This window comes from Orcinus orca, chromosome 10 (genome assembly GCF_937001465.1).
Source record: "Orcinus orca chromosome 10, mOrcOrc1.1, whole genome shotgun sequence".
Taxonomy (NCBI): Eukaryota; Metazoa; Chordata; class Mammalia; order Artiodactyla; family Delphinidae; genus Orcinus; species Orcinus orca.
The window spans coordinates 84633326-84650585 of NC_064568.1; the positions used below are offsets into that span (position 1 = coordinate 84633326).

The 17260-nt window shown below is 47.6% G+C and overlaps 10 non-coding genes across 10 annotated transcripts; 5 read left to right on the plus strand and 5 right to left on the minus strand.

Moving 5' to 3' along the window:
- Positions 1-1147: 1147 nt before the first annotated feature.
- TRNAV-UAC (transfer RNA valine (anticodon UAC)) lies at positions 1148-1220 on the plus strand. The gene has a single exon. It is a non-coding gene; the product is annotated as a tRNA-Val (tRNA).
- A 3228-nt stretch (positions 1221-4448) lies between these two features.
- TRNAR-ACG (transfer RNA arginine (anticodon ACG)) lies at positions 4449-4521 on the plus strand. Its single transcript has one exon. It is a non-coding gene; the product is annotated as a tRNA-Arg (tRNA).
- Positions 4522-5256: 735 nt separating this feature from the next.
- On the minus strand, positions 5257-5330 carry TRNAI-AAU (transfer RNA isoleucine (anticodon AAU)). The gene has a single exon. It is a non-coding gene; the product is annotated as a tRNA-Ile (tRNA).
- Positions 5331-5856: 526 nt separating this feature from the next.
- Positions 5857-5930, plus strand: TRNAI-AAU (transfer RNA isoleucine (anticodon AAU)). The gene has a single exon. It is a non-coding gene; the product is annotated as a tRNA-Ile (tRNA).
- Positions 5931-8418: 2488 nt separating this feature from the next.
- On the plus strand, positions 8419-8490 carry TRNAM-CAU (transfer RNA methionine (anticodon CAU)). Its single transcript has one exon. It is a non-coding gene; the product is annotated as a tRNA-Met (tRNA).
- A 1350-nt stretch (positions 8491-9840) lies between these two features.
- On the minus strand, positions 9841-9922 carry TRNAS-GCU (transfer RNA serine (anticodon GCU)). The gene has a single exon. It is a non-coding gene; the product is annotated as a tRNA-Ser (tRNA).
- A 3268-nt stretch (positions 9923-13190) lies between these two features.
- On the minus strand, positions 13191-13262 carry TRNAM-CAU (transfer RNA methionine (anticodon CAU)). The gene has a single exon. It is a non-coding gene; the product is annotated as a tRNA-Met (tRNA).
- A 2488-nt stretch (positions 13263-15750) lies between these two features.
- On the minus strand, positions 15751-15824 carry TRNAI-AAU (transfer RNA isoleucine (anticodon AAU)). Its single transcript has one exon. It is a non-coding gene; the product is annotated as a tRNA-Ile (tRNA).
- A 526-nt stretch (positions 15825-16350) lies between these two features.
- On the plus strand, positions 16351-16424 carry TRNAI-AAU (transfer RNA isoleucine (anticodon AAU)). The gene has a single exon. It is a non-coding gene; the product is annotated as a tRNA-Ile (tRNA).
- A 735-nt stretch (positions 16425-17159) lies between these two features.
- TRNAR-ACG (transfer RNA arginine (anticodon ACG)) lies at positions 17160-17232 on the minus strand. The gene has a single exon. It is a non-coding gene; the product is annotated as a tRNA-Arg (tRNA).
- Positions 17233-17260: the final 28 nt, after the last annotated feature.

A 17260-nucleotide genomic window follows, 5' to 3' on the forward strand; every position in this document is an offset into this window, starting at 1 on the left:
ATAAGTTCATCTGTACCAGAAAATGAATGACCATTTATCTCTGTGGTTTCATTTGGCAATTTTAAAAATAATTAACTGATTTCGTGCAATCTTATTATAATACTCAGTGCATGTGCCCTTTGCTACCTCAGGCTTGCATACTTTTTCAGGACATCTGGTAGGGTCAGGATTGGCCACGTTGGGGGCCACTCATTGACTGCTTTACAGTAAACTTCTAATCAAAGTACTGGAAAATAATAAATCATCATTTATACTGCCAACTCGATATCAGGAAAAAAACCGACTGCAATCTTGCTAGCTGGGAAATACTGTCTCTCTTCTGTGTTTCCTGCAACCTTGGGACCAGTCCAAGTTTGAGTTGCTGAGAGCAGGAGTTTTCAGCTTGGCTCTTGGTCAGATGTGCTGATGCAGAGCTGTCCTATGACAAAATTCTCACAGAGAATTCGAGGAAAGACCATTGTTTTGCTGCTGAGCACCTCCCTGATCCTTGAGGTAAAAGATGGGAAGTGGACAAATACAGTGACGAAGGTCAGGTGAAGTGAGGAGAAAAATAAAGTATAGTCTAGTACGTCAGCTGTTGCACAGATTGACGTCGCTCAGAGCACAGGCGTTCCAGGCCAGTGTGAGTGACACTGGATAAGAAGTTGACTGACGACTCCCACCTCAACCTACTCGGCACAGAGTCCGGTCCCATGAATTCCCAAACACTACTCCTTTTGTCACTCCCTCCTGGGGCACAGCCCACCCCGCCCCTGCTCAGCAGTCTCCTCCGGACAAGCATGCCCTCTCGGAAGTCTGGGGGTCTTCAGGGCTCTGTGTGTTATGTCCTGGGTCCTACGGTGAGCAAGAGACATGGAAATGAAAGTCACAGGGTACTGTCGGGTAGTTCCTTGTAATCACATGCCCTAGGAGCCTGAGGTTACCCTGCGTGGTGTTGGGGAAGGAATTTGGACTCTGCTTTTGAGTTACGTTTGGTTATGAGTCGTAGAGTTCCTATATTCTTATTTTAACACGTTTTTAAAAAGGAGGGTAAGCAAAGTGAGTGAGTGATAATATATTTAAAGAGAAATACTCAAAATTATTAGACTTGGGGAGCACCAAGGAAATGCCGTTTTATTGGACTTGTAAAACGCAACGTGTGTGTGAAGTTTCCGTGGTGCAGCGGTCAGCACGTTCGCCTTACACGCGAAAGGTCCCCGGTTCGAAACCGGGCGGAAACAGTGCCCTTCCCAGGCTTTTGCCACTTTACCCACAAGTACAACTACTTCCTTACTACCTTGCTGCCCTCTCTAAGGTGCCCGACCTCAAAACAAAGGGTTTCCAACCTATCCTCACAGCAGCAGTGCTCAGAACTACATCTTGTTAAAGTACTTACTGCATTTTAACATTTCTGTAGGTTCCTCGGACTCCAACGTCTTTTACATTGTGTGAATTATGAGTATGTCCTGCCAGTCTGTGCCTAGTGTTTTTCTCTCCGAATGGACTTTTGAGGAAAAACGTGCTCAGTTTTTGTTGTTTTGTTTTGCGGGGTGGGGGTGGGGGTGGGTATAGTGTAGCATCTTTCTTGTATGCTTAGTGCTTATTATGTCCTGTCTAACATATAGTTGCTCGTCTCAAAGGCATGGAGTATTCTGCTAAATTTTCTTCAACAGACTTTACTGTTTTCACTTTCACTGTAGAGGCAAATGATTTGAAATGCAAGCAAATGGCCAGGAAGCAGCTGAGGTACGCTTACCGCAATTAGAAATGAATAAGTGAATGAATGCCATCAGACAAACAAGGATGTAAATCAAACAAACGAAAAACAAAAGGTGATGTTTCCAGATGTCTTCCATCTCTGGCATTTTCTTTTTTTCCTTGCCAGAAATATTTTCAAAAGCCTTCAATATAAAATTTGTGTGTGGAGAAGGTGGAAAGCAATGGAGGAGGGGGTGGAGGAAATGAATCAGAAACGTTTCCCGTCCCCAGAAAGTACACGTGGATTTTGTGTCCGGCAGAGGCCGTTGCTTAACCTCACTGCCCTTTCCTTTTTCTCCTAGTTCCCGGGGTCCGCGTTGGTACCGCCGTCAATACCCTCGGGGACTCGGTCTGCAGTCCGCCTTGATCCGGGTCTCTCTGCTCAGGTGTTTGCACAACGCGGTCAAGGCCAAGCCGCCCCTTCTCCGGAAGCCCAGGCTGCGCGCCGGGATCCGTAGGCCGACTCGCCTCAGCCACCTAGGCTTGCCTGGGAGGGGTGGCCGCTCGCTGCCACGAGTTGTCCTTTGGGCGCAGACACCTGTCGCTTACGTGGGTTCAAAAGGCAGTTGCCTTTAGGCACAGAACAGTCCCGGCCGGGCTCGGAAAGGGGTTAGGGTGGGTTTACCGGCGTGTGTGTTTAGAGACAAGTCTGTGGGACAGACGTACGCGGAATGGGGCGCGGGGGCCCTCGCAGGCAGGGTATCGAGGGGCTCCTCTCGGACACTTCAGGGGCTCGGCATCCCGCTCAACTCAAGGTGCGTGCCCGGCGGGCGGAGATGGTCCGCGTTGCCACCAGGAAGCCCGCCTCTTCCCGGAGTCAGGACCATGAACAGCGCACTCTGCATTTGCCGGGCTGTGTGAGGGATTTCTCAGAAGAGAGAAAGGACAGGGGGAAATGTTCTGATATAGTATATTGAGCTGGTGGTGTGAGTGTTTTAGGCACCGATTTTTTTTATTTACAAAAACACAGGAAGTACCGCATACAGTATTTCTACTTGATGGTTACGGAAGAACTGTTCACATATTAAGGTGTGGGGAAATCATGGCTTACGTATGATTTAACTAAAACTTAACCCTGACTAGAGCAGCCTGTTTTGCGACCTATTAAACATACCTTTTACATCAGCTTTAACCGTTAAAAAAAAACCCAAAAAACATAAAACAAAACCATACCGTTACATCTGCTTTAACCATTTAACTTTTACCATTACCAGAAGTAAAAATGTCTGTTTTAAAGATGAAGATTAAACGCCTCCCTTCCTGGGACGCCAGTGTCAGTAGTACTTCCTCTCTACAGGGACCCTGGCTCTTGTCCCTCGTGGACTAAGGGGAGTCACATGATCTGAACGCCTGGGAGTTTTCTCAAATGTTTGGGGGAATTTTAGCTGGCTTTTGCTTAGATTAGGTCAGACTAGATCTCAGATTCTGTGAACTTTGAGAGGACAAAAGTATGACAGACAGAAAGCAGTGTTTCTAAAAGAGTTGCCTATCACCTAAACATCTGATGGCTATTTTATTATGCGGCCCTGAAGATTATGGCCTGAAATCCTCTCCACGGCCACTCCTGTGTCTTCAGCTTCATTTCGTACCTCACTGCCCCCTCTCTCCCAACCAGCAGCCCTTTGTCCTACCTGCCAGCAGTTCCTCTTGTTTCCCAGGGATGTGTGCACATATCATTCGTTCTACCCCAAATACTCCTCTATACCTAGTGAACATCTCCTCAACCTTGAAACTTGACCTCCACCATTACTCCTTCAGACAAAACTTTCTAAGTAAATCTTCACATTTCTGTTAGCACTGTACACCTCTCTTTTATTGCAAAAGCCAGTTAGGTGAAAGATGGCAAGGCTGGGATGAGAACGCATTGCACTCTGGATTCCAAGTTTGGGCCGTCAAGAACATTACCATACCGTGTCTGTCTCTCAACATCCAAGGTCCTTCTCTCGAGGCAGTTGTACATTTTGAGGCATCTCTTTTGCCCAATTTGAAAACTAAAATAAACATGCAACCAAATTGTCTAAAAAGAGCATGTCTGTCTGTTTGAAATGTATGTGGTATTAAATCAGTTCCTAAATTCCCACATTCTATGTCAAATTTGATTTCTGGAATGTGTGTACCTTTACTGAAGGACTGAATTCTTGCCTCGTTTTGCCTTTACCGTTGACTTTTGCATGCTTTTATCCGATGCATGGTTTATCACAGAATTTGCCCATGATTCTCCCTCTTAGTGAGGCTTACTCTTTTAACAGTAAGAGGAAAAGATGTGATTCTTACAGCCGAACGCATTTCCAAACCAAACAGATGTGCACTATTTTTTAACGCTTAATTAAAGAGAATACAGGGCAGTCATTAGTCATCCGCGCACACATCATCAGGGTCCAATAGAAGTACATCCGAATATATGACGCGGGTGGAAGCATGGCAGATTAACAGATTGATTGCAAACATTTGCAAAGAGCACTCGCAGGAGAAAACTTGCTTTCAGGGAATGACATTCTTGCTATCACGTATGGAATGTTCTAAGGGTTACAATTCTTATGATTTTAAATATAGAAATTGAAAACAACGTTGTAGTATATACACTCGCCGCGAATTATATGAATCTGTCGGAGTCAACGGTTTTGCGGTTATTTCCATGCTCACTCCGGAACCAGCGACTTCGGAGGTTTCATTTAATTAAATACGCATGCTTAAGGGCCGGCTTCTCGCAGGGGCCAGTGGCGCAATGGATAACGCGTCTGACTACGGATCAGAAGAGTCTAGGTTCGACTCCTGGCTGGCTCGGAACCCTTTTGACACCCAATCACCTTGCAATTGACACGCCGACCAATTCTTCAAACTTTCTCCGATCGCAATGACGTGCTGGGAAAAGCTCCCTCACCTTCCTTCTTGTTGACCCACAGGGCAATCAATCCCGCCTCTTGTGCAACTCGGAAGGACCCTTCAAAGGCGATCACAGGAACGTTCACAATCTAACGTTTTCTGGTTTCAATCTCATACCGCAAATATGGAGAAAGGTTCAGTCTCACACGGCAAATATGGACAAAGGATCACACAGAGACACCTATACACAGATTCAAATCAAAGAGGCTTTAAGAAAAAAGAAGAGGAGGAGGAAGAACAAGAAGAAAGAAAGAAAGAATCAATGTGGATCTACGAGTGTCTTCACCAATATTAGCTTCACTGGGTTACCCCTCAACCCCTTCCGAATAGAGAGACGAGAGGCTTTGCCTGAGGCAATGGTAAATCGAGAAAGGCCGGGCTTGTGCGGGCCGGATATTGGAGCTGGTCCTGACCACCACGCTACTCCACATTCCATGCCGCAGCTTGCTTTCCAGGACCGCGACTTCCGGAAGAGCGCTGGTTAGACAGTTCCAAAATGCCGGGGGTGGGTGGGGGGTGTAACGTGAGTGACGCGTATGATTTTTTTTTTTTTTTTTCGTTTTCTTTAAGTAACCTGTGCCTTCCAAGTCTCAGAGACGTGTCACCACCTTGGGTGGTAAGGAGTAAAAGCAGGCGTGGCCCGTATGGGGATCGAGCCCGCGACCTTGGCGTTATTAGCACCACGCTCTACCCAACTGAGCTAACCGGCTGGGACATGACGTACTTTTTCACTTAAAACTTTTACCATCATTTCCCGCAGTACCTCTTCGGCCAAAGACAAACGTTTACTTTTCACGGTCCTCGGACACCTAGCTGCTCCATGTGTAACCCACCAAAGATCTGCTGTGCCCTCTACACAGAGAGCCAAACTCGAAGAGCAGCCCTTTGTCCAAAAGGAAGCCTTGGGTTGCACGGCGCCGAGCCATTTACACAACTGCACATACTTCCATGGATTCCACCGGCCGTTGGCCGCAGCTTCCTCCAAAAACGTCGGCTTCCTCTTTCACGTCCAGGAGTACGACTGAAAACCGGTGTGCCTTCTTTCCGTTTGGTTTTCTTTCAGGAGACAGCGTCTCATTCTGTTTATTTTGGGTGGAAAGCAACAACCACCACCAAATTCTCCTGAGAGAAGCTACACTTGGAACTTAACCTTTGGAAGAGGTTGGGGGGTGGGGGCGGGGAAGGAGAGAGGGCGCAAGAGGAACGAAAGAGGAGAATAAGGGGTGGGTGCTCGGGGGCCGGTTAGCTCAGTTGGTTAGAGCGTGGTGCTAATAACGCCAAGGTCGCGGGTTCGATCCCCGTACTGGCCACTCCTTTACGATCACCTCCGCAGGGAACTTCCCCTGCCGAATCCGTTAGGAGGAAACTTGCTTCTTAACCTACGCACACCTGCGAAGAGGGTAGAGTCCTCTCTATAATAACATGTTGCAAGTCCACCGTCCCTCGCGGACCTTTTATCCACTCCTTACCCAACTCGGCTCTCGGCCTACTACAACTTCAACATTCTTCCCAGCAGGCAGTGTACTCTTTCCTCCGGGACCAGTGGCCGAGGACAGAGACACGTGCAGGGCCAGAGGACGCAAGAGTGGGAGCTCGACCTAACACGAAAAATGGGCGGGAAAAAGTGGAAAAGATTACTGGCAACCTTTGGTTACAAGCTTATTCGCTTTTCAATTCTCTTTCCAAAGTAGTTGCGCAATCAACGTCCTTTCTCAAATCCTCAAGAGATACAAAGTAAATAGGCGTTCTTTCAAAGGTCGTTCTTTCCACGTCTCTGACGACTCTTTCAGAGGAACTGACAGCCGAGATTGCCCTGTGAGGAAGGACCACGCCAGGCGGACTGGTTCAGGATACTTCCTCTTCCCTCCATGTCAGCAGCTCTTTGAACACTTTGAGCAAGAAACACAAAACACAGACTTTTCTTTTCTTTTCTTAAGGACAGGAATCGAATCTGGATTCCTTAGACAGACGTGCAACTCATATCGTTGCTTCTGACTTGAAAGGACAGTTCAGTATCATGGTAACTTCTCTGATCTTTGTGGGAAGTCCTTCCTCAGACTTGTACAGTTTCCCTACCTGCGTGCGCTGACCAGTGCTAAGCTCCACGTGGAGTGCTTTCTGGAGGTTTCTCTTCTCGCGGCTCTCTCCTTTCCGGTACTCTGTCCTGCCAGCTTTAGCTGCCTTGGTCTCCTGGACTATCCGCCCCGTCACTTCAACTCAGGGAGTTCACCAGCCTCCGCCTGGGTTCCTGTTCCACGCACTGGGGCCTGGAAACTCTCTCAAGGCTGCAATCCCAGATCTCACCTCGTGCCCAGAAAACTCGCTCATTCCTTTCTTTCTGTCAGGGAGCACCATCCTTCTTTGCCTGATGTTTGGTGTCTTGAAAACTGTTTCATCTATTTTGTCAGGTTTTGCTTCTTTCAAGCAGAAGGGTGTATCTGATCCTTGAGATTTCGTCTTAACTGGAAACAGGACTTTCTGCCCTTTAGAAGACGAAGGGGGAAAGCTGAGGCCTCTTCGGTGTGTGCTGGGGGTTGCAGGCTCCGAGGGAGCAGAGGCAGGCGGGCTGCTTAGTGCAGCGGCCTGTCTCAGGGCAGTTGGCATTGCCTTCCTGGGAAACGTGGGGCCTCATATTGCGTGTGGCAAGCAGTGTGCTCAGGTATTGCACTGGGGCTCCAGGCTGCAACTGGGCCGAACTGTCTGGAGGGCTCAGGCTACAGGCCTCAGCGCCGGTCAGGTGGTTTCCTCTGGTGTGTGAGTGTGATGTGTGTGTGTGTGTGTGTGTGTGTGTGTGTGTGTGTGTGTGTGTGTGTTGGGGGGTGGGGGGGGCGGGGTTTGGGCCAGGGCTGTTTGCGGGAGAGGAGGGCTCTTGTGTGAGAGCAGGGTTGAGTCCAGGAGTGCTGAGGGGCCGATGCCGCCCAAACGGGCATTCGGATCTCTGTCCGGCTGGAAGGCTGAAGGTGGGAGTTTTCTGATGAGGGGGTGGGAGCCTCGGAGGGCGTGGGATCCGGGCACTCTTTCCTTATCGCCTCCCCGCTGTCGCCCGCGGGGCATCGGAACACCTACGTGCTCCGTCAGTGCCTCACCGTGAGTGAATTCCGGTCGTCCTCTTGGTGGCCTGGAGATGACTGCCACTTAGCACAGCCTCAGAGGCTGAGATTGGATGAATCAGTGGGACCCGCCCAGCACCTGAGTCCACCGGAATGACCCCGCTCCGTCCTTCCTTCCCTTGCTGCCTCTAGTACCCTTTCTCTCTCTCTCCCCACACACACCCCCGTCTCTCCTTTCCATTAGGTTACTACTTCTCTGTGGTACCCTTTTCCCAATACTTTATTGAAGTATATTTTTAAATGAAAAGCGTTTATGTGTAGTTGGAGCTGATAAACTTTACCGATGTATCCTACTCCCGTGTGACCACCACCCAGATGGAGACTGAGAACATTCCCATTAGTCCAGAAAATCGCCTTATGCCCCCTTACCAGTCAAGACTGCATCCTGCAAGCTAATCGCTGTCTGATTTCTAGCACCAGACAGTTTGCCTGCTCTCGAACTTCATAGAAGTGGAATCATATAGCGTATCCTACTGTGAGGCATTTTGGGGGCCCAGCATGATATTTCTGAGAGTGATCTGAGTCCTTCCACGTGCAATAAGTCACAGAACTTTGTTCCGCTTATTGCTGGGAAGTTGATTCTTTCGATTTTATAAACAAACCAAAATTCGTTTGCATATACAAGGACACATGACATAGCTCGTGATGTTCATAGTGGGGAAAAAGGAGATCAGCGCGACGGCCTGTCAGCAGAGTGGCGCAGCGGGAGCGTGCTGGGCCCATAACCCAGAGGTCGATGGATCGAAACCATCCTCTGCTAAGCTTCCTTCTTCTAACGCCCAGTTCTTTTCTCCTGGATCGCAGGCACGACATAGCGAGAAGAAATTTCGTCAACTTACACATGCACCTTCTTCTTCGACCACCTCTAGACTCCATTGCCACCCCCTACCTAACCACTGTAAACCAGTTAGCGTTTTCCTTTCCCCTCCTTTTCCTTTCCTTTCCTTTTCTTTTTTCTTTTGCCAGTTGGGAGGGGGGGACGGGGGTGGGGAGCACAATCCACCCTCCTCACTCATTTCAAAAGAGAGGCGAATCTCTAGCCCTTCACACTCGAGAATACTTTAAAAATTTACCGTTCATTTCCAATGGATCAGTATCATTTCTTCCAGGAAATAAAATACACACTTCACTCCAGTTAGGGTTTTATACTTTCTTTACACTCGAAAGAAAAACATTTTTTCTTGATTTCTGCCCGATGACTATGTCGCATTTTTACTTGGGCTCGAGTCTCCTACCCTTTGTCGCCTCTGTTTTCGCTCCTACGCATGATTTATCAAATTTAGATCAAGTTAATGCGAAAGCTTTGTGAATCCTTTTTGAAAGCAATACATGTTGCAATTACCATGAAGACGCCATTCGCGTGCACTCTATGGGGAAAACAGAAGCAAAGGAGTTAAATGTGAATTGGCAGGAGAAAATGAAATGAGTGTGTTAAAATAAAAACATCTGTGCATCACTATCTAACTGTCAAGCTCAGGGGGGAAAAACACACACGTGGAAGTCTTAGGAAAAAAATTTTTTTCCCGTTTTTTGAGGAAAACTTTTTAGTGAAAGTACTCTTTAATGAGTCCTTACATCATGACAAGGAAGTATAAATTCCTCCAAAACAGGAAGCACTCTAAATAATGAGAATTTTTAAAAATCAAATGGAAAACTAGAAATGAGCTGAAGATGGCGATAGAGGGACCTGTTCTCTTCCTCTACCTGTTGCTTTGAAGGTGTTCTTATCTGGACGTCCACTAAACCAACACTCTTCCACTTATTTTGCCTGCTTACCCTCTAAATTGTTCAGAGGAGGGAATAGCCACGTTCTGAACAAAACTCTGGGTCCTTTGGCTCTGCAACGTGTGCCACCATGTGATGGAAGGGAGGGTTTACGCCTTCAAGACACCTTTCCTATGGGTCCCCAAGAGGTCGTGGCCACATCACTTCCATGTGTGAGATGTGATGAGATAAGCAGTTAACCATGCTCTAAGAGTAGAGAGCAATTGCACTCAGCCAGCCAAGCAAGAACGCTCGAGTATCTGGGAAGGACACGTGCAATGCACAATTCTTTTGTCAAGATAGAAGATAAAAGAGCAAATGGCACAGTCCCCACCACTGTAAAAGTCGACGAGGATGGGATTCGAACCCACGCGTGCAGAGCACAATGGATTAGCAGTCCATCACCTTAACCACTCGGCCACCTCGTCCCATGGTGGAAAGGTGCTTTTGAATACTTTTTAAAAGTGTTGCTTTTGGCAAAGCCTTACCTTTTCATCTTTCTGTACAGTACCATTCTTCAAAGTGCAGTCATTTTAAGAGAATTTTCACACAGAACCAGTTCTTTTCCCCTTTCTCCTGGGAGCCTTTCACACTTTGATAATCTTTTAACCTGCTCGTGTCTCCAGCCTTAATTGTCATCCTTCCTCAGTACTCGCATTGCCTTCCAGTCAAGATAAAATTTTTTCTGTTCCCCCCAAGCTCCATAATCTTCTCATTCTTCACCGGCAACACTCTAGTCCCCACCTCTGCCCTCACTTCACCTGTCTTCATTCTCTACACGTTCCTCAGATCTCAGTTTGGGCCTTACAGCTCTCCTCCCCGTCTCCCTCCTCTCCCCCTTCCCTTCCTCTTCCCCCCCACCCCTCATCCTCCGTCGAAAAGCCCTTCTTACTGAGCTTTTACAGTTGAAAAAATTTCGAGAATACGTTTTCTCTCAAAACATATTCTCATTCCGTTTCTGCCACAGAATTTTATCCTAATACTATGTATTTTTATGCTCAATTACCCAATCATGCCACTATGCAATAGAAAGTATTTATTTACATTAACTGGAATCTAAATTTCAGTTATTTCCAGTGACTATAAATCTGTGTTTAAGTGTTTTTTTTTCTGACTTGAATTACCTTCACATTTAGTAAGAGCATTCAGTAAAAATATTAATAGCTAATTTTGATAAGGAAGTTGTTACATATGTAAAGTAGAATTGCATTGGTAAGACATTTTTTAGTGGAAGGGCAGGGAATATTTTCTCCCATCAATTCATGCGTTTGTGGATGAAAACTTCTTATGGCTGGAATAAGAAGAATTCGGTGAAAATTAGCAAAAATACCATTAGTTTTGAATAAGTATGTGGCTTACAAAAGGTGCTTTTATGATTATTTAAGGTGCATTATTAAAAGTAGAATCTTCAATACATTTCCACTGTTTATCTAAATTTAACAAACGGTGGCAATAAGTAGGAGTGATAGTGAGCAGGGGTCTAGTAACTACATAAAAATCAGTTTTACAAAATATGGATTTCTATTTGACAGAGTCAAGGAGAATAATTTTTTTACGAGTCTGAATAAGTGTAAAAATATTAAAGCACTAACTTTCTGTGATATATATGTATGTTCCCTTCATTAAAACTGTAGTGTTCGTAGTTGGAAGTAGATGAAGAATTTGTCACTTTCTCCTCTGTGAAACTGTATAAAATACACAAAGGAGATGCAGCCCTGTGTCTTGTTTACAGGTGAGACTTTGGAGACACCAATATTCCCATTTGTTTTTTGTCAACAGGGAATATTTTTACCCCTGAAGTAACGTGCCACAGTAAAATGTTGTATAAAAAGTAATAGAATGGCATGATTTGCAAGGGAATGTGAAAGTAGAATCCGTTCACATCCATCGGGAGCCAGCGCGCGATCAGGAAGATATATTTTAGGAAAATGTTTCACTGTCTCCTACTGGACCTGGCCATCTCCAGAGTAGCAACGCTGTAGTTGAGTTGCTCTGGGGTACAGTGCTCTCGCTTTTTCCATCTTCCTTAAACACTAGAGCTGAGTTTTCCTGTTCACATTTCTTTTCTCCTCGCCTCTTCCATCCCGGGCTCTCTCCAAAACTAAACGACCCCAGCAATTTCTAGGACGACCACTCTTTTTGAACAGGCAGAAGAGGGTCCGAGCTCTGGGCCAGACCAGGAACCGCAGAGAAAGCCGAGGAGCAGCGCGCCCAGCAAAGTCTACAGGGAACCCTCGCTAGGAAATGTCAGGGTCGCGTGGAGTAAACTCCGCCGTCAACAGGGAAAGTCTATATAATTCAGTTCATTTGCCCGCTTTTCGAGAACAGGCAAAGTTCCAGGTGCAAACGCCAAAAGTGGCGCGTGCAACATTCCTGCTTCAGTTCCTCCCACCTCCCACTCGCTTTGGTCAGGTATTTCATGTCCTTCCCAGATACTCGAGTGTTCTTGCTTGACTGGCTGAGTGCAATTGCTCTCTACTCTTAGAGCGTGGTTTACTGCTTATCTCATCACATCTCACACATGGAAGTGATGTGGCCTCGACCTCTTGGGGACCCATAGGAAAGGTGTCTTGAAGGCGTAAACCCTCCCTTCCATCACATGGTGGCACACGTTGCAGAGCCAAAGGACCCAGAGTTTTGTTCAGAACGTGGCTATTCCCTCCTCTGAACAATTTAGAGGGTAAGCAGGCAAAATAAGTGGAAGAGTGTTGGTTTAGTGGACGTCCAGATAAGAACACCTTCAAAGCAACAGGTAGAGGAAGAGAACAGGTCCCTCTATCGCCATCTTCAGCTCATTTCTAGTTTTCCATTTGATTTTTAAAAATTCTCATTATTTAGAGTGCTTCCTGTTTTGGAGGAATTTATACTTCCTTGTCATGATGTAAGGACTCATTAAAGAGTACTTTCACTAAAAAGTTTTCCTCAAAAAACGGGAAAAAAATTTTTTTCCTAAGACTTCCACGTGTGTGTTTTTCCCCCCTGAGCTTGACAGTTAGATAGTGATGCACAGATGTTTTTATTTTAACACACTCATTTCATTTTCTCCTGCCAATTCACATTTAACTCCTTTGCTTCTGTTTTCCCCATAGAGTGCACGCGAATGGCGTCTTCATGGTAATTGCAACATGTATTGCTTTCAAAAAGGATTCACAAAGCTTTCGCATTAACTTGATCTAAATTTGATAAATCATGCGTAGGAGCGAAAACAGAGGCGACAAAGGGTAGGAGACTCGAGCCCAAGTAAAAATGCGACATAGTCATCGGGCAGAAATCAAGAAAAAATGTTTTTCTTTCGAGTGTAAAGAAAGTATAAAACCCTAACTGGAGTGAAGTGTGTATTTTATTTCCTGGAAGAAATGATACTGATCCATTGGAAATGAACGGTAAATTTTTAAAGTATTCTCGAGTGTGAAGGGCTAGAGATTCGCCTCTCTTTTGAAATGAGTGAGGAGGGTGGATTGTGCTCCCCACCCCCGTCCCCCCCTCCCAACTGGCAAAAGAAAAAAGAAAAGGAAAGGAAAGGAAAAGGAGGGGAAAGGAAAACGCTAACTGGTTTACAGTGGTTAGGTAGGGGGTGGCAATGGAGTCTAGAGGTGGTCGAAGAAGAAGGTGCATGTGTAAGTTGACGAAATTTCTTCTCGCTATGTCGTGCCTGCGATCCAGGAGAAAAGAACTGGGCGTTAGAAGAAGGAAGCTTAGCAGAGGATGGTTTCGATCCATCGACCTCTGGGTTATGGGCCCAGCACGCTCCCGCTGCGCCACTCTGCTGACAGGCCGTCGCGCTGATCTCCTTTTTCCCCACTATGAACATCACGAGCTATGTCATGTGTCCTTGTATATGCAAACGAATTTTGGTTTGTTTATAAAATCGAAAGAATCAACTTCCCAGCAATAAGCGGAACAAAGTTCTGTGACTTATTGCACGTGGAAGGACTCAGATCACTCTCAGAAATATCATGCTGGGCCCCCAAAATGCCTCACAGTAGGATACGCTATATGATTCCACTTCTATGAAGTTCGAGAGCAGGCAAACTGTCTGGTGCTAGAAATCAGACAGCGATTAGCTTGCAGGATGCAGTCTTGACTGGTAAGGGGGCATAAGGCGATTTTCTGGACTAATGGGAATGTTCTCAGTCTCCATCTGGGTGGTGGTCACACGGGAGTAGGATACATCGGTAAAGTTTATCAGCTCCAACTACACATAAACGCTTTTCATTTAAAAATATACTTCAATAAAGTATTGGGAAAAGGGTACCACAGAGAAGTAGTAACCTAATGGAAAGGAGAGACGGGGGTGTGTGTGGGGAGAGAGAGAGAAAGGGTACTAGAGGCAGCAAGGGAAGGAAGGACGGAGCGGGGTCATTCCGGTGGACTCAGGTGCTGGGCGGGTCCCACTGATTCATCCAATCTCAGCCTCTGAGGCTGTGCTAAGTGGCAGTCATCTCCAGGCCACCAAGAGGACGACCGGAATTCACTCACGGTGAGGCACTGACGGAGCACGTAGGTGTTCCGATGCCCCGCGGGCGACAGCGGGGAGGCGATAAGGAAAGAGTGCCCGGATCCCACGCCCTCCGAGGCTCCCACCCCCTCATCAGAAAACTCCCACCTTCAGCCTTCCAGCCGGACAGAGATCCGAATGCCCGTTTGGGCGGCATCGGCCCCTCAGCACTCCTGGACTCAACCCTGCTCTCACACAAGAGCCCTCCTCTCCCGCAAACAGCCCTGGCCCAAACCCCGCCCCCCCCACCCCCCAACACACACACACACACACACACACACACACACACACACACACACACACATCACACTCACACACCAGAGGAAACCACCTGACCGGCGCTGAGGCCTGTAGCCTGAGCCCTCCAGACAGTTCGGCCCAGTTGCAGCCTGGAGCCCCAGTGCAATACCTGAGCACACTGCTTGCCACACGCAATATGAGGCCCCACGTTTCCCAGGAAGGCAATGCCAACTGCCCTGAGACAGGCCGCTGCACTAAGCAGCCCGCCTGCCTCTGCTCCCTCGGAGCCTGCAACCCCCAGCACACACCGAAGAGGCCTCAGCTTTCCCCCTTCGTCTTCTAAAGGGCAGAAAGTCCTGTTTCCAGTTAAGACGAAATCTCAAGGATCAGATACACCCTTCTGCTTGAAAGAAGCAAAACCTGACAAAATAGATGAAACAGTTTTCAAGACACCAAACATCAGGCAAAGAAGGATGGTGCTCCCTGACAGAAAGAAAGGAATGAGCGAGTTTTCTGGGCACGAGGTGAGATCTGGGATTGCAGCCTTGAGAGAGTTTCCAGGCCCCAGTGCGTGGAACAGGAACCCAGGCGGAGGCTGGTGAACTCCCTGAGTTGAAGTGACGGGGCGGATAGTCCAGGAGACCAAGGCAGCTAAAGCTGGCAGGACAGAGTACCGGAAAGGAGAGAGCCGCGAGAAGAGAAACCTCCAGAAAGCACTCCACGTGGAGCTTAGCACTGGTCAGCGCACGCAGGTAGGGAAACTGTACAAGTCTGAGGAAGGACTTCCCACAAAGATCAGAGAAGTTACCATGATACTGAACTGTCCTTTCAAGTCAGAAGCAACGATATGAGTTGCACGTCTGTCTAAGGAATCCAGATTCGATTCCTGTCCTTAAGAAAAGAAAAGAAAAGTCTGTGTTTTGTGTTTCTTGCTCAAAGTGTTCAAAGAGCTGCTGACATGGAGGGAAGAGGAAGTATCCTGAACCAGTCCGCCTGGCGTGGTCCTTCCTCACAGGGCAATCTCGGCTGTCAGTTCCTCTGAAAGAGTCGTCAGAGACGTGGAAAGAACGACCTTTGAAAGAACGCCTATTTACTTTGTATCTCTTGAGGATTTGAGAAAGGACGTTGATTGCGCAACTACTTTGGAAAGAGAATTGAAAAGCGAATAAGCTTGTAACCAAAGGTTGCCAGTAATCTTTTCCACTTTTTCCCGCCCATTTTTCGTGTTAGGTCGAGCTCCCACTCTTGCGTCCTCTGGCCCTGCACGTGTCTCTGTCCTCGGCCACTGGTCCCGGAGGAAAGAGTACACTGCCTGCTGGGAAGAATGTTGAAGTTGTAGTAGGCCGAGAGCCGAGTTGGGTAAGGAGTGGATAAAAGGTCCGCGAGGGACGGTGGACTTGCAACATGTTATTATAGAGAGGACTCTACCCTCTTCGCAGGTGTGCGTAGGTTAAGAAGCAAGTTTCCTCCTAACGGATTCGGCAGGGGAAGTTCCCTGCGGAGGTGATCGTAAAGGAGTGGCCAGTACGGGGATCGAACCCGCGACCTTGGCGTTATTAGCACCACGCTCTAACCAACTGAGCTAACCGGCCCCCGAGCACCCACCCCTTATTCTCCTCTTTCGTTCCTCTTGCGCCCTCTCTCCTTCCCCGCCCCCACCCCCCAACCTCTTCCAAAGGTTAAGTTCCAAGTGTAGCTTCTCTCAGGAGAATTTGGTGGTGGTTGTTGCTTTCCACCCAAAATAAACAGAATGAGACGCTGTCTCCTGAAAGAAAACCAAACGGAAAGAAGGCACACCGGTTTTCAGTCGTACTCCTGGACGTGAAAGAGGAAGCCGACGTTTTTGGAGGAAGCTGCGGCCAACGGCCGGTGGAATCCATGGAAGTATGTGCAGTTGTGTAAATGGCTCGGCGCCGTGCAACCCAAGGCTTCCTTTTGGACAAAGGGCTGCTCTTCGAGTTTGGCTCTCTGTGTAGAGGGCACAGCAGATCTTTGGTGGGTTACACATGGAGCAGCTAGGTGTCCGAGGACCGTGAAAAGTAAACGTTTGTCTTTGGCCGAAGAGGTACTGCGGGAAATGATGGTAAAAGTTTTAAGTGAAAAAGTACGTCATGTCCCAGCCGGTTAGCTCAGTTGGGTAGAGCGTGGTGCTAATAACGCCAAGGTCGCGGGCTCGATCCCCATACGGGCCACGCCTGCTTTTACTCCTTACCACCCAAGGTGGTGACACGTCTCTGAGACTTGGAAGGCACAGGTTACTTAAAGAAAACGAAAAAAAAAAAAAAAAATCATACGCGTCACTCACGTTACACCCCCCACCCACCCCCGGCATTTTGGAACTGTCTAACCAGCGCTCTTCCGGAAGTCGCGGTCCTGGAAAGCAAGCTGCGGCATGGAATGTGGAGTAGCGTGGTGGTCAGGACCAGCTCCAATATCCGGCCCGCACAAGCCCGGCCTTTCTCGATTTACCATTGCCTCAGGCAAAGCCTCTCGTCTCTCTATTCGGAAGGGGTTGAGGGGTAACCCAGTGAAGCTAATATTGGTGAAGACACTCGTAGATCCACATTGATTCTTTCTTTCTTTCTTCTTGTTCTTCCTCCTCCTCTTCTTTTTTCTTAAAGCCTCTTTGATTTGAATCTGTGTATAGGTGTCTCTGTGTGATCCTTTGTCCATATTTGCCGTGTGAGACTGAACCTTTCTCCATATTTGCGGTATGAGATTGAAACCAGAAAACGTTAGATTGTGAACGTTCCTGTGATCGCCTTTGAAGGGTCCTTCCGAGTTGCACAAGAGGCGGGATTGATTGCCCTGTGGGTCAACAAGAAGGAAGGTGAGGGAGCTTTTCCCAGCACGTCATTGCGATCGGAGAAAGTTTGAAGAATTGGTCGGCGTGTCAATTGCAAGGTGATTGGGTGTCAAAAGGGTTCCGAGCCAGCCAGGAGTCGAACCTAGACTCTTCTGATCCGTAGTCAGACGCGTTATCCATTGCGCCACTGGCCCCTGCGAGAAGCCGGCCCTTAAGCATGCG